At 48.6% G+C, this 15,948-nt stretch overlaps 1 protein-coding gene across 1 annotated transcript in view; it reads left to right on the forward strand.

Annotated features, from left to right (window-relative positions):
• LOC139268260 (hepatocyte nuclear factor 1-alpha-like) overlaps window positions 1-15,948 on the forward strand; it is a 292,924-nt gene that overhangs the window by 240,477 nt on the left and 36,499 nt on the right. The window lies entirely within an intron of this gene.

Below are 15,948 nucleotides of genomic sequence, written 5' to 3' on the forward strand. Positions count from 1 at the left end.
ACACACACACACTTACACAGAAACACACACACATAAACACTTACACAGAAACACACACACACACTTACACAGAAACACACACACATAAACACACATACACACACACACACAGAAACACACACACACACACACACACACACACAAACACACACACACACACACACACACAAACACACACAGAAACAAACACACACACACACAGAAACACACACACACAGAAAAACGCACACACACAGACACACAGAGACACACACACAGAAACACACAATAATTTAAAGCATCCTCTAACCGTAAGCAGGCACCACTTGAGGTCTTGAATATTCAGTGCGGAACGTTACTCAATGGCCGGCCAGAGATTTTAATTATCCCGCCCTACTGCCCATACACACACACACACACACAGAAACACAGACATAGAAAGATGTTCACAGAACACAAAGAAAGGCAGCGAGAAATCGGAAACAAAAATGATAAAATTGCAGAAACGCACGGCAGCTGGGTTGAAGCAGTGTCACAGGCCAGTTATATTTCTGGTCACATGAATATAGTTTATTCTCGATTCAGCATAAGCCGTGAGGGTAAAGTTCAAATTATTTATCAGCTGAACCAATGAAGAAACAGTGCTTTCATCTGAAAAGCATGGATTTAAACTTTACCCCTCTATGTGTTAAACAAAAACAAAAGCATGGATACCTCGGGGCCGAAATTGCCCCTTTTCTTAAGGCCTGTTACCATCGCAAATCAGCGGCCACGCTGTGGAGTGGAGTGGCCACCGACTTTTCATGGAATGGCTGCTGCTAGTCCAATTGCCCTCCCAAGTTTTCCCGGCGGTGCCCCGATCCCCCACTTACCGCTCCTCTGCTGCCGATCGGTGTTAAGCGCGTCATCACCGTGCGCATCGCCGATCTAACGCCCCGGCGGTGCCAAAAGAACCTTATCCCCGGTGGTCCAGTGAGGCTGTCGCCTTTTGCAGCGGCTGTGCAGCTTCCCTTAAAGGGGAGGGCTCACTGCCACGGCCGACTACCATGTCAGCCGGACAATTATTCCCCCGGTTTCGGCCGGGCTGTCAACAGGCAGCCTGCCACTCCCTCTTGGGTGCTAGGTCGCTGGCCCGGTGGTAACCCTCCCTGGTGGTCCAGTGGCCTGAAGTTTAAAAACCGCAGAGGCTATCCCCTTTAGGTGAAGGGGAGAGCTGTGATGATGCGGCGCCGCGATGACATCATCGCGGCGGTGAATACGCACCGCCCCCAACTTCCGTCCCTCAGTTGTTGTCACCGTTGCATTTTTGCCCCTCAGGTGTAGTCATTACCGATATCCGGATGAAAAAAAAACAAAGTGGAATTTCCTGCAAGAGTCGAGCTGAACTGCAGCCGCCGCCACCCCCCACTCTCCCCCACCTCCCAGTCTAGACAGTAGGGGTTAGAAATTTGTTGTGGGCGACAGCGCAAAATGGGCTGTATCACATCGGCCGCCTGTTATACACACCATCCAAGATTCAGCTCCATTGCAGTCAACAGAATTAAACATCAGGCACTGCATATAACAGGCAGATGATACAATACTGCCTGTGATGCACCATCGCCCTAGGTGTCACTGTTGAATCCAATCGTAGAATTTCATAACACAAGAGGCCATTCGGCCCATCCCACTTCTGCCAGGTCTCAGAAAGAGCAGTCCACTTCGTCATATTCCTATGCACTTTTAACTTTGTCTTTTAAAAATAATTTCAAACTTCCCTTTTGATTCTGCTTCCACCACCATTTCTGGTAGTGATCTCCTGTCTCCTAACCTCTTCCTTGATGTAGTTGGTAGAAACGTATGTAGGCAGACAAAACTTCATGCAGACAAGTGTAAGGTATATAGGGTGTTTGTTTTACACTTTACCTTGATTCATAGACCTCGGGAATTACAGGAAAAAGGACGACACGTGATGCAAAGTTTAGGCTTAACCCAGTGTGAGTTTTATTACCCAAAACTAACTAAAAACTACAGGACTAGACTTCTGAAAGAATTGACTGAAGACATACAATCACCTGTCCAACTAGTAGCTGTAATCGTAGATTGTAGGTTCATGGTCGTTGGTTTCATGACCAGTTGTTCCCTCTTCTGGTCATTCTCTTCAGTTCTGTTCCTTTCCATTTGCTTCCGTACTTCGCTTCGCTTCTGTATCACACACTCTGAGCTACTTCTAGCTCGCATACTTATATCCATTTTATGAATAATCTCCCACTGAGCTGCGGTTTCCGATAATGTGTTTAGATCGATACGTTGTTTGTGGTGATCCGTTTGACTGACTGCGATGATGGACCTGGATGTTCCCAATTTGCACACGGAGTCTACAGGGCAAAAGATAACTCCTCATCTTAAGTACCCCGTACAGGGGCAGGGAGGTGTTGCTACAGTTGTACAGGGCCTTGGTGAGGCCACACCTGGAGTATTGTGTACAGTTTTGGTCTCCTAACTTGAGGAAGGACATTCTTGCTATTGAGGGAGTGCAGCGAAGGTTCACCAGACTGATTCCCGGGATGGCGGGACTGACCTATCAAGAAAGATTGGATCAATTGGGCTTGTATTCACTGGAGTTCAGAAGAATGAGAGGGGACCTCATAGAAACGTTTAAAATTCTGACGGGTTTAGACAGGTTAGATGCAGAAAGAATGTTCCCAATGTTGGGGAAGTCCAGAACCAGGGGTCACAGTCTGAGGATAAGGGGTAAGCCATTTAGGACCGAGATGAGGAGAAACTTCTTCACCCAGAGAGTGGTGAACCTGTGGAATTCTCTACCACAGAAAGTAGTTGAGGCCAATTCACTAAATATATTCAAAAGGGAGTTAGATGAAGTCCTTACTACTCGGGGGATCAAGGGTTATGGCGAGAAAGCAGGAAGGGGGTACTGAAGTTTCATGTTCAGCCATGAACTCATTGAATGGCGGTGCAGGCTAGAAGGGCTGAATGGCCTGCTCCTGCACCTATTTTCTATGTTTCTATGTTTCTATGTTCTCCAAAAATGTACACCTTGTGCAGTCCCTTTGTTGTTCTGGTTCCTTGCAGACTTGGAGTCTCCAGAGAGATTTGTTTTTCCCCCTCTGGCCAATCAGTTCAGGGCCTCTTCAGTTAGTTTATATGAAATATAACAACCCCATTGTTTCTATGCATAAAACCAGTCTGGTCCTCAATCGTAGAGATTATCCTGAATTGCTGATGAGTCACCACCTGCCCCAGGGTGATGCCTTTTTCTCCCTTTGAACAGTCAATCCCAAAAGCTTGTATTAAATCAAATTTAATCAATTTTGTGACCTCCTTCTGTGCCTTCTGAAAAAGTGTATAACCTTACTACTGATGTAAGAACGATGAAATGATACTGACTGTCATGCTACATCAATTGGGAACCAAATATGGTGGGAACCAATGAGCTAATGAGAGTGAGGAGGAAAGTAATTAATATTAGTAGAGAAAAAAATATTTGAGAAACGAATGAAACTAAATCCCCTGGCCCTGACGGCCTACATCTTAGGGTTCTAAAAGAGATGGCTGCAGAGATAGCAGATGCATTCCTAGATTCTAGAATGGTTCCAGCAGATTGGAAAGTGGAAAATGTAACCCTGCTATTCAAGAAAGGAGGGCGAGAGAAAACAGGGAACTACAGGTCAGTTAGCCTGGTATCAGTCATCGGGAAAATGTTGGAATCCATTCTTAACAAAGTGGTAACCAGGCATTTAGAAAATCATAATATGATTAGGCAGAGTCAACATGGTTTTATGAAAGGAGAATCCTGTTGAGCAAATTTATTAGAGTTTTTTGAGTTTGTAATCAGCAGAGTAGATAAAGGGAAACCAGTGGATGTGGTATATTTGGATTTCCAAAATGCATTCAATAAGGTGTCACATAAAAGGTTGCTACGCAAGATCAGAGCTCATGGGGTTGGGGTTAATATATTCGCATGGATAGATTGGTTAACAGACAGAAAACAGAGAGCAGGGATAAACGGATCATTTTCCGGTTGGCAGGCTGTAACTAATGGGGTGCTGCAAGGATCAGTGCTTGGGCCTCAGCTATTTACAATTTATTAATGACTTAGATGAAGGAACCAAGTGTAATGTATCAAAGTTTGCTGACGATAAAAAGCAAGATGGGAATGTAAGCTGTGAGGAGGACACAAAGAGCCTGCAAAGGGATATAGACAGGTTAAGTGAGTGGACAATAAGGTGGTAGATGGAGTATAATGTGGGGAAATGTGAGGTTATTCACTTAGGTAGGAGGAATAGAAAAATAGAATATTTTTTAAATGGTGAGAAACTATTAAATGTTGGTGTTCAGAGAGATTTAGATGTCCTCATACAGGAAAGACAGAAAGTTAGCATGCAGGTACAGCAAGCATAAAGGAAGGCAAATGGCATGTTGGCCTTTATTGCTGGAGGGTTGGAGTACAAAAGTAAGGAAGTCTTACTACAATTGTACAGGGCTTTGATGAGACCACACCTGGAAAACGGTGCATGGTTTTGTCTCCTTATCTGAGGAAGAACATACTTGCCTTTGAGGTGGTGTAACAAAGATTCACTAAATTGATCACTGGGATGAGAGGGTTGTCCTATGAGGAGATTGAGTAGATTGGGCCTATATTCTCTGGAGTTTAGAAGAATGAGAGGTGATCTCATTAAAATATAGAAGATCCTGAGAGGGATTGACAGGGTAGATGCTGAGAGGTTGTTTCCCTGGCTGGAAAGTCTAGAACTAACGGCATAGTCTCAGGATAAGGGATTGGCCATTTAAGACTGAGATGAGGAGGAATTTCTTCACTCAGCGGGTTGTGAATCTTTGGAATTCTCTACCCCAAAGAGTTGTGGATGCTGAGTCGTTGAGTATATTCAAGGCAGAGATAGCTGGATTTTTGGACTCTAATGGAATCAAGGGATATGGGGATTGGGCGGGAAAATGGAGTTGAAGATCAGCCATGTTCTTATTGAATGGCGGAGCAGGTTCAAGGAGCTGTATGGCCTACTCCGGTTCCTAATTCTTATGTTATTATATATTTACTTTTGGCTGTAGCTATTGTTTCTGATTTGAGCTGATTGTACATTTACTGTGGGAATGTTCTGGTACCTGCCAATCCCTATTCATCAACCAATCCTACAAATACAGGTTCTGCCTGAATGATGTTGAAATAGCCAAGAATGGCATTTTTATTGCCTATCCCTAATTGCTCTTGAGAAGATGGTGGTAAGCTGTCTTCTTGAACCACTACAGTCCATGTGGTGAAGGAACTCCCACAGTACTGTTAGGGAGGGTTTTGACCAGGATTTTGACCCAGTGACGATGAGGGAACGGCAATACATTTCCAAATTTGGGTGGTGTGTGACTTGGAGGGAAACTTGGAGGTGGTGGTGTTCTCATGCGCCTGCTGCCCTTGTTTTTCTAGGTGGTAGAGGTCATAGAATTATAGAATCATAGAATGGTTACAGCACAGAAGAAGGCCGTTTGGCCCATCGAACCCATGCCGGCTCTTTGCAAGAGTACTTCAGCTAGTCTCACTCCCCTGCCCTTTCCCCCTGGCCCTGCAAAATAAATTCTGGCGGGTACTTATCCAATTCCCTTTTGAAAGCTATGATTGAGTCTGCCTCCACCTGCCTTTCAGGCAGAGCAGTCCAGATCCTAACCACTCGCTGTGTAAAAAAGGTTTTTTCTTATGTTGCCTTTGGTTCTTTCGCCAATCACCTTAAATCTGTATCCTCTAGTTCGCGACCCTTCCGCCAATGGGAACAGTTTCTCTCTATCTACCTTGTCCAGACCCCTCATGATTTTGAACACCTCCATCAAATCTTTATCAATTTTTATCCCATCCAGTATCTTCTCTACTTCCTTCTTTACTATGTCTATGGCAGCATCTTCTTCCTTGGTAAAGATAGATGCAAAGTACTCATTTAGTACCTCAGCCATACCCTTTGCCTCCATGTTGCTAATCGGCCCCACCCCTCCTCTTACTACACATTTACTATTTAGATGCCTATAGAAAACTTTTGGATTAACTTTTATGTTAGCTGCCATTCTATTCTCATTCCCTCTCTTTGCCTCTCTTATTTTCTTTTTCACTTCTCTGATCTTTCTATATTTAGCCTGATTCTCATATGTATTCTCGACCTGACATCTGACATACGTGCTCTCTTTCTGCTTCGTCTTACTCTTTATCTCTTTCATCATCCAGGGAGCTCTGACTTTAGTTGTTCTACCTTTCCCCCTAGTGGGAATATACCTGACTGTTCCCAAACTATTTCCTCTTTAAAGGCAGTCCCCTTGACTGGATGGCCTGCATCCTAGAGTCTTAAAAGAAGTAGCTGCAGAGATAGTGGATGCATTGTATGCAATCTAACACAATTCCCTGGAGTCTGGAGAGGTCCCAGCAGATTGGAAAACTGCAAATGTAACACCCCTATTTAAAAAAGGGCGCAATTATTTGAATTAACAAAATGGCCACCGTTTCTCTGATTAGCTCTCCATTATCACATGACCTATTGCTGATTGGTCCCCTTGGAGGATAAGCCACACTCTGAATATTCTCTGGAATGTGTAAATGGAACCACCCAGCCTAAGATCTGGCTGACTTTGCAAATTGTAATATTATCCATTCTGACTTCAGAAGCCAGAGAGGACACATCTCAAACAACCCAGCAAAAGCCACCAAGTTCCAGCCAAAGTCCCGTACCCCAGCTCGAGTGTTGCCTCCCCCAGCCAAAAGTCCCTTACCCAAGCATGACCTTACCACCCCAACCCCCTCCGCCCCTCCCGCCATAGATGGGGCATTGTTATTGTTAACAGGTTGATTGGGTATGAAGTGAATAGTGACAGTTTCATGACTTCAGGATTTCATCCACTCCAACAATGTCCCTTGTAACACACGCATCGAGCTTTCCGAGAAATCGGATGTGGGTGTAAAGGGGGTTGGCAGAACGTGATCCATATTCCCTGAGTTTCTTCTCTCCCCTCCGATCCCTCCCACCCATGTCTCTCTTTTCTCTCCCCGCCCCCCCCCCCCCCCACCATATCAATCTCCTCCCCACCCTACTCCACCCCAGGTTCTCTCTCCCATCCCCAAGGCTCTCTCCAACCCCCCACCCCCCAGGCATTCACGCTCTTTCCTCCTGCCCAGGCTCTCTCTCCCTCCCCACCCTAAGCTCCCTCTTTCTCTCTCTCTCTCCCCCCCACCCCCTCCCCTCCGGGCTATCTCTCCCCCCACCCTCCCCCCCCAAGGCTCTCTCTCTTCCCTCCCCCGCCCCTGGGCTTTCTCCCCCCCCCCCCCCCCAGGCTCTCTCTCTCTCCCCCCCCGCCCCCCCACCAGGCATTCTCTCCCCCCCCACCCCCAGGCTCACTCTCTCTCTCTCCCCCCCCACCCCCCAAGCTCTTTCTCTCCCCCGCTGCACAGGCCTCTCTTTCCCCCCCCCCCGCCCCCTTCCAGGCTCTTTCTCCCCCCCACCCCCGGCTTTCTCTCTCCCCCCCCTCCCCCCAGGCTCTCTCTCTCTCTCTCTCTTCCCACCCCTCCCCCCCCCACCCCCAGGCTCTCTCTTTCTCTCTCTCTCTCTCTCTCTCTCTCTAACTCCCTCTCCCTCTGGCTCTCTCTACACCCGCCCCCCCCCGCCCCCCTAGGCTCTCTCTCTCTCTCTCTCTCTAACTCCCTCTCCCTCTGGCTCTCTCAACCCTCCCCCCCCCCCCCCCCCCCCCCCAGGCTCTCTCTCTCGTTCCTGCTGCCACTCTCCCCCTGCCGCCGCCACTGCGGCTCAGTCGGACAACGTGGTCAGTTCAGAATCAGCGCGTTCGGGGCCCCACTTCCGGTTCTATATTCGGGCGTGAGGCGTGGGGGGGGGGAGGACAGGGGCGGAGTCGGGAGGATGCAGGGGCAGAAAGCGTTCGTACAAATAGTCACTTTGTTTAAAAAAGGAGGGAGACAGAAAGTAGTAAACTATAGACCAGTTAGCCTAACATCTGTTGGGAAAATGCTGGAGTCCATTATTAAGGAAGCAGTAGCAGGACATTTGGAAAAGCATGATTCAATCGAGCAGAGTCAGCATGGTTTTATGAAAGGGAAAACATGTTTGACAAATTGGCCTTTATTGCAAGGGAGATAGAGTATAAAAGCAGGAAAGTCCTGCTGCAACTGTACAGGGCATTAGTGAGGCCACACCTAGAGTACTGCGTACAGTTTTGGTCTCTGTATTTAAGGAGGGATATACTTGCATTGGAGGCAGTTCAGAGAAGGTTCACGAGGTTGATTCCTGAGTTGAAGGGGTTGACTTATGAAGAAAGGTTGAGCAGGTTGGGCCTATACTCATTGGAGTTTAGAAGAATGAGAGGTGATCTTATTGAAACAGATAAGATACTGAGGGGGCTTGACAGGGTAGATGCAGAGGATGTTTCCACTTGTGGGGGAATCTAGAACTAGGGGGCATAGTTTAAGAATAAGGGGTCGCCCGTTTAGAACTGAGATGAGGAGGAATTTCTTCTCTCACAGGGTTGTAAATCTGTGGAATTCTCTGCCCCAGAGAGCTGTGGAGGCTGGGTCATTGAATATATTTAAGGTGGAGATGGACATATTTTTGAACAATAAGGGAGTGAAGGGTTATAGGAAGCGGCAGGCAAGTGGAGCTGAGCCCAAGATCAGATCAGTTATGATCTTATTAAATGGCGGAGCAGGCTCGAGGGGCCAAATGGCCTATGCTTGTTCCTATTTCTTGGCACAGAAATTTCGCTTTCTCCTTTGCGCGGGCGTTCGACTAGATTTTAGAGAAAAAATACGCACCTACCTGAAGCTGCTGCCCCCGCTTGACTTTCCGATGCACAGGCCTCCTCCTGCTGCGCACCGCAGCGCGTGCACGTCGGGACGTGCGCAGGCCTGGAGCTGGAGTCACATGGCTCTGGGCAGCCAATCAGGTATAGTATATTCTCATTCATAGTAATAGGAGTTTTGTAAGTCCGAAACTCCTATTACTATGAATGAGAAACCTCCCCAAACACCCAAAACACTAATAAAAAATAGAAAATATACACTACATATTTAAGATTCATTTAAATTAAAAATATTAATGTCTTATAAAAAAATATATTTTCCCAATTTTTAAAGAAGTTTTTTAAATTATGCCTTAAAATAAACTTAACGTTGTGGGAGGGCTTTTAACAATAACATTTGCTTTCATAACTTTATTTTTATATGTTTTTATGTGTTTTAAAAAACGCGTCTGTAAAAGTAGGCTATGCAACCTTTTTTTTTAGCTTAGTTCCACATCAACAGTGAGAATTTAGTTAAAGTCCTACAGGTGGTTTTAATCCATTTTGGTGGAGCCAGGTGTCACAGTTGGCACTGACCACTGTAATGCCCCCATATTTGGCATGTGGGAATTATAGGATTAATGATTGTCAAATAAGCCTAGACATGAAACGGGTCAACGGGTTTATGTTAAAATAATGTCGCCATCAGTAAAATCTAGGCTCTAATCACTGCAAATGAGTAAAGTGATAGTGGGATCAGTAACTAGTGGTTATGCTACTGGACTAGCAATCCAGAACCTGTGAGTTCAAATCTCCCCAGGACAAGTTATGAAATTGAGTTAAAAATATGGTAATCATTGGGCAAGAAATAAAAACCCAACAACCTCACTAAAACCTGTCACCCCACGACCCCCCCCCTCTCCCCCGCCTGGTCTGGTCTACTTGTGACTGTAGCACTTAACTATTAATGCCCTCAGGGGAACTGGGGATAGACAGTGTTGCCCGTATTGCAAGAAGAAATAAATAAATACAAATCCATAGTTGATTCCTGCACAAGTTTAGTAACAGACAAGTTCATGTGAAATTGCTTTTACAAGGATGCTCAACCTATTCATTTTAAATGGCACCTCTGCCAAAATAGAAGGCAGACGAATTTTACAGTGGCACATTTGTTCCTGATATGGTGCAGCCAATTTCAGCCCCTGTGTGTTCCAAGACAGTAACCCATCAATGGGTTGGTGGATATCACGAGCCACAAGACAGATCAGCGCATCAGTTGCACTGGATGTCACTGTGCAGTAAATGGCTCCCTTGAACCAGTCTCCTTCCCCAAGGTTCCCTGAAGACGGTGCCGTTTGATATATTGTATAAGGATAGGAAATATTTTTGTCTGCATCGAATCCTTTTCTGTACTGTCACCAATCTTTCTTTTCTGTAGTCTCCAATATTGACGGGAAATTGTGGAAAGGCAATTTATACATTTACCAGGTGTTCACTGCAAGGCTCCCTGTAGATTTCCAACGTGGTTTTGATGCTGGTAATACAGAACCCAGGGGAAGTTTTGACATTTTAAATACACCACTGAGATTAATAATTCTGCATTGAAATAGTAATAAATTACCGGTAATTCACCTTTGCTTATTACAAATATGGATTATGTGTTGGTTAAAACACAGCAGGGTCACCTTCAGGATGTGCTATTAACGGCTTAAATTAGCAACTGAGTGATTTGCCTGTGCAGCAACACACACTCTACAATATAAAACACAAAGACTCCGCATTGAGAAAGTTATGCTGATAACTCTTTAAGACCAGCACATTCATGAATGCGACAGTGGAGGGAATTCTCCTCTGCAATCATGGAAAATTCATGCAGAGAGGCTTACCACCACCCCACAATTCCCTGCCATCACCGCAATCATGCTCCCTGCCCCCTCCTGCCCCGTCTCTCCCTTCCTGCTCCCTCCACCCTCCCCCTCGCTCCCTCAACCCTCCCGCTCGCTCCGTCTACCCTCCTGCCCGCTCCGTCTACCCCCTCTGCTCCCTCTACCCTCCCTCCCCCGCTCCCTCTACCCTCCTCCCACTCCCTCTCTCCTCCCTCTACCCTCCCCCCATTCCCTCTCCCCTCCACTCCCTTTCTCCCTCTCTCCCCCCCTCCCTCTCTACCCCCCGCTCCCTCTTCCCCCCCACTCCCTCTCCCTGTCACTCCCTCTCCCTGTCACTCCCTCTCCCTGTCACTCCCTCTTCCCCCCCCACTCCCTCTCTCCCCCACACCCTCTCCCTGTCATTTCCTCTCCCTGTCACTCCCTCTCTCCCCCCACTCCCTCTTCCCCCCACTCCCTCTCTACCCCCCGCTCCCTCTTCCCCCCCCACTCCCTCTCCCTGTCACTCCCTCTCCCTGTCACTCCCTCTTCCCCCCCCCACTCCCTCTCCCTGTCATTTCCTCTCCCTGTCACTCCCTCTCTCCCCCCACTCCCTCTCCCCCCCACTCCCTCTCTCCACCCCCGCTCCCTCTCCCCCCCACTCCCTCTCCCTCCCCACTCCCTCTCCCCCCAACTCCCTCTCCCCCCACTCCCTCTCCCCCCACTCCCTCTCTCCCCACTCCCTCTCTCCAACCCCGCTCCCTCTCCCCCCTACTCCCTCTCCTCCCCCCATTCGCTCTTCTCCCCCCCACTCCCTCTCCCCCCCACTCCCTCTCCCCCCCTCCCTCGCTCCCTCCTCCACTCCCTCCTCCCCCCACTCACTCCCCCCCACTCCCTCTCCCCCCACTCCCTCTCCCCCCCGCTCACTCTCCCCCCCCATTCCCTCTCCTTCCCCCATTCCCTCTCCTTCCCCCATTCCCTCTCCTCCACTCCCTCTCCCTCCGACTCCCTCTCCCCCCCCACTCCCTCGCTCCCTCCCCCACTCCCTCCTTCCCCCACTCACTCCCCCCCATTCCCTCTCCCCCACCCCCCCACTCCCTCTCCCCTCCCCCACTCCCTCTTCTCCCCCGCCCCACTCCCTTCTCCTGCTTCCTGTCAGCCAGAGACTCAGTGTGTAGCACCCTCGTTGTGGGTGCAATAAAAATCTAGACTGACACTCCAGTGCAGTGCTGAGGGAGAGCTGCACTGTTGGAGGTGCCATCTTTCAGATGAAATGTTAAACCGAGGCCCCGTCTTCCCTCTTAGGTGGACGTAAAATATCCCATGGCACTATTTCGAAAAAGAGCAGGGGAGTTATCCCCGGTGTTCTGGCCAATATTTATCCCTCAATCAATATAACAAAAATACAGATTACCTGGTCATTATCATGTTGTTGTTTGTGGGAGCTTGCTGTGCGCAAGTTGGCTGCAATTTTTCCTACATTACAACAGTGACTACACTCCAAAAGTACTTCATTGGCTGTAAAGCGCTTTGAGATGTCCGGTGGTCGTGAAAGGCGCTATATAAATGCAAGTCTTTTTTCCATTCCCTCTGGGTTTGTGGTTGGACGCTCCTTGCCTGCCTGCCCGCCACATACAGATGGCATTGAGGAGAGTGAGGCAGGGTCCCAGGTGTATTTCGCTCTTGTCTACCTCACTTCCTAAGCCCACCATGGGGAAAGTGGTGATGGGCCCTGGGAAATGGTGGTGAAAGATCCGAGTTGTCCTAGTGAAGAGGGAGGACTTTCCCGCAGCCTCCTCTCCCTCCAAGCCAGGCTCAGCACTTATTTTCTTCAGGCCCCGGCCTTAGCCAATGTTATGTATGCATGTTAATGTATGTACTATAACACTAGACCACTGAATGTACCTTCACCCTGTATACACTATATCTTTACACCAGAGGGTGCTGCTGCTGGAGACCTAAGGGTCACCTGTACACTGCAGGTAACCCAGTATAAAAGGGAGCTCTTGGTGTCCTCACCTTCGGAGCTGCAATAAAGCCTTACCTCATGGAGTCATTATCAGAATGCTTGCATACACAATAACTGGCGACGAGGTTACGAATTTCCGTGCACAACATGTCTAACCCAACTTCCAACAATTCGCTGATGGGGAAGATTGGGATGCCTTTGTGGAAAGGCTAGAACACTTTTTCATCGCGAACGACCTGGCTGGGGACTCACCGATCTCGCTGGCAAACAAGCGCAGAGCCATCCTGCTCAGCAGTTGTGGGCCCACTATCCATGGCCTCGTCAGGGACCTGCTAGCCCCAGCGAAGACGATAACCAAGACCTATGCAGAGCTCATAACTTTAATACAAGAACAACTTAAACCTAAAGAGAGCATCCTCACAGCCAGGCACCGGTTCTACACCCACTAGCGGCCCGAAGGCCAAGAAATTGTTAAGTATGCTGCAGATCTGAGAAGATTGGCTGCACCATGTGATTTTGGCGACCACCTCACCGAAGCACTAAGGGACATCTTCGTTATTGGAATCGGCCACGAGGACCTCCTCCATAAACTGCTCTCTGCGGACACTACGGTCACCCTGCAGAAGGCAATCAAAGTGAGCCAGGCCTTCATGATTTCGGTCTGCGACTCCAAATGGATGATGACCCACACCCATGAGTACAGTGTACTGAATGGCGACTTTCAGAGGCAAGAATGCTGCCCCGAGTCCCGCAACCCTGAGTCCGCCACATGGGGCCAACCGGCTAGCCCCGTGCTGGCGCTGTGGAGGAAACCACAGGGCCCACCAGTGCCGATACAAAGACTATACCTGCAAAGGCTGCAACACTAAAGGTCACCTTCAGCGAATGTGCAGAAAAAGTTTTACTCACTGAGTCGCTGGAGTTGGCCGATCACCTGGGCTCCGACACTGATGAAGACGAAGCTGCTCAGCCTCTGGAAGAGGAGCACGGAATATATAACTGCTCCACCAAGAGTTCCCCGTGGAAAATGGAAGTGGAAATCAATGGGGTTCCATTCTCGATGGAGATCGACACAGGGGCGAGCCAGTCGTTGATGAATCAGACGGCCTTTGAGAAACTCTGGTACAATCCCGCCGAACAACCAAAAATGTCCCCAATCCAGACAAAGCTGCTCACCTACGCAAAAGGCACCAGCCCAGTCATTGGCAGCGTGGAGGTCCAGGTATCCCATGGCGGCGCAATGCAGAAACTCCCCTTGTGGATCATTGCTGGTGATGGTCTAACGCTGCTGGGTAGAAGATGGATGAAGCAAGTTCAAATCGGTCGGAGCGACGACGGCCTCCGGGCCCCGGCGATCAACATCTCAAACGGCCCCAAACTTGGATCCATCGCAGCACCTGGAAATCCTACCGACCAGCTCGATTGCGTGGCGATGACACAGACTGCACAACTCAGCGGCGAGATGATCCAACCTGAACGACCAGACCTCACCTTCCGGGCTCCAGTAACAGGACTCCGAGGGAAGAAGATCAGCACAGAAGGTAGATTCCCGGCGCCCGTGGCAGAACCTGAGAAGAAAAGGATCACCGCAGCCTACCTTGCGGAGAGAGAGATGACGCCCGCACCACATGGTGAAGCACCAGGATTCAAGATGGCCGTGACCAGACCACGAGGGGCAGCGTTGAGGGAGCAACACGTGTTACCGAGCGGCGAACTGGATTGGGGTAAAGATTGCAAGGCCCTCTTAAAGGAGACCGGCAACCCAAAACAGTTAAAGGGACAGTTCCACTCTAGGCACAGCGATGCCAGTGACATCAAAGATAAAAGTGTATTAAATGAATGCAGGTATACAAATGTACTGTTAAATGGTGATGCCAGTAATGCTAATGAAAGAAATGTAACGAATGCTTCAAAAAGTAACGTAAGTAACAAGTTTGTACTGTTGAACAGTGATGTCAGTAATGTTAATGTGATAAATGTAACCTTGTACAGAGATACCAATACACAAGAAAGCGTTGTAAGTGGCAAATGTGAAAGTGCAAAGAGATATAACAATGTCGAGTCGACTAGTATACTAATGATAGAATGATAAATGATACCGGGTTCTACATGTATACTGTCAATGCCAAAGGAAGCCCCCCGTGGGAAACACCCAGGTCCAGCGGACTACCTGATCATGTAGCCTGCGCTTCCGGGACCAATGTCAGGAAGGGCTCACACACACCCAGTGGGAGCATACCCACTGCAGGGACAGCGGTCAATGGGCAGCACAGCCACCACCACTGGCAACCTGCCCCAGATTGGCCCTAACACTCCTGGCCACCAGGGCCAGCACCGGGAGCAAGAGGCCAGTACCCTCCAGCTTTCCCAGTGGAACCTGGGATGACTAGACTTCCACCACCAATGGAGGACAAGGAGCCCACACCGCCCTGTGGCCCTGCCCGCCACCACACACCACCACTTACCCACTCTACAGTGTATGTACCTTATCCATAGCACGGACTCCACCACTGCAGAATCCTCCAACAGAGACACCCAGATGGTCTATGTATGGGGGGGGGGGGGGAAATGGATGAGTGCAGCCACGAGCACAGGGATCACACCTGGCATCCACACAACCCTCACCACATCCTCCCATAGCCCATTGCTGATCACCTCCCCATGTCATGGTAATAAGGACTTGGGAAAGGCTTAGGGGGGAGTGTTGTTATGTATGCATGTTAATGTATGTACTGTAACACTAGACCACTGAATGTACCGTCATCCTGTATACAATATACCCGTACACCAGAGGGTGCTGCTGCTGGAGACCTAAGGGTCACCTGTACACTGCAGGTAACCCAGTATAAAAGGGAGTTCACCTCTTGGTGTCCTCACTCTAGGAGCTGCAATAAAGGACTAAGGTCACTACAGTTCAAGTACTATAACCTTTCCTCGTGGAGTCATTATCAGAGTGCTTGCATACACAATTGCCAAGGCCTTCAGTGACACCCCTAGTGCCATCTTAGGGGTGCTTTTGGCCCCATTATGGTCCATCACTGCCTCTTCTGTTACTGCATTACTGAGAACATTGGGAGGAGAACTGAGGCACTCATTTACATCTGAAGGTGCACGATTAGGGTCTCCAACTCTGGTTGGAAGTGTTCCTGGAGGGTTCATCACATGACCTCCCGCCTCCAATGAGCCTGCACAGTCAAACAGCCTTTTTCCCCATTTCCAATATTTCTATAACTAATAAACAAATGTGTTCAAAGAAAATGGAAGAGAAACACAATTTTCTTATGCCCCAATGATTTTTTCCCAGGGTTCTCCAGGAGATTAATCATCAATTCCTGGAGACACCAGGGCAATCCTGGAGGGTTGGCA

This window comes from Pristiophorus japonicus, chromosome 8, assembly GCF_044704955.1.
Source record: "Pristiophorus japonicus isolate sPriJap1 chromosome 8, sPriJap1.hap1, whole genome shotgun sequence".
In the NCBI taxonomy this organism is placed as follows: domain Eukaryota; kingdom Metazoa; phylum Chordata; class Chondrichthyes; family Pristiophoridae; genus Pristiophorus; species Pristiophorus japonicus.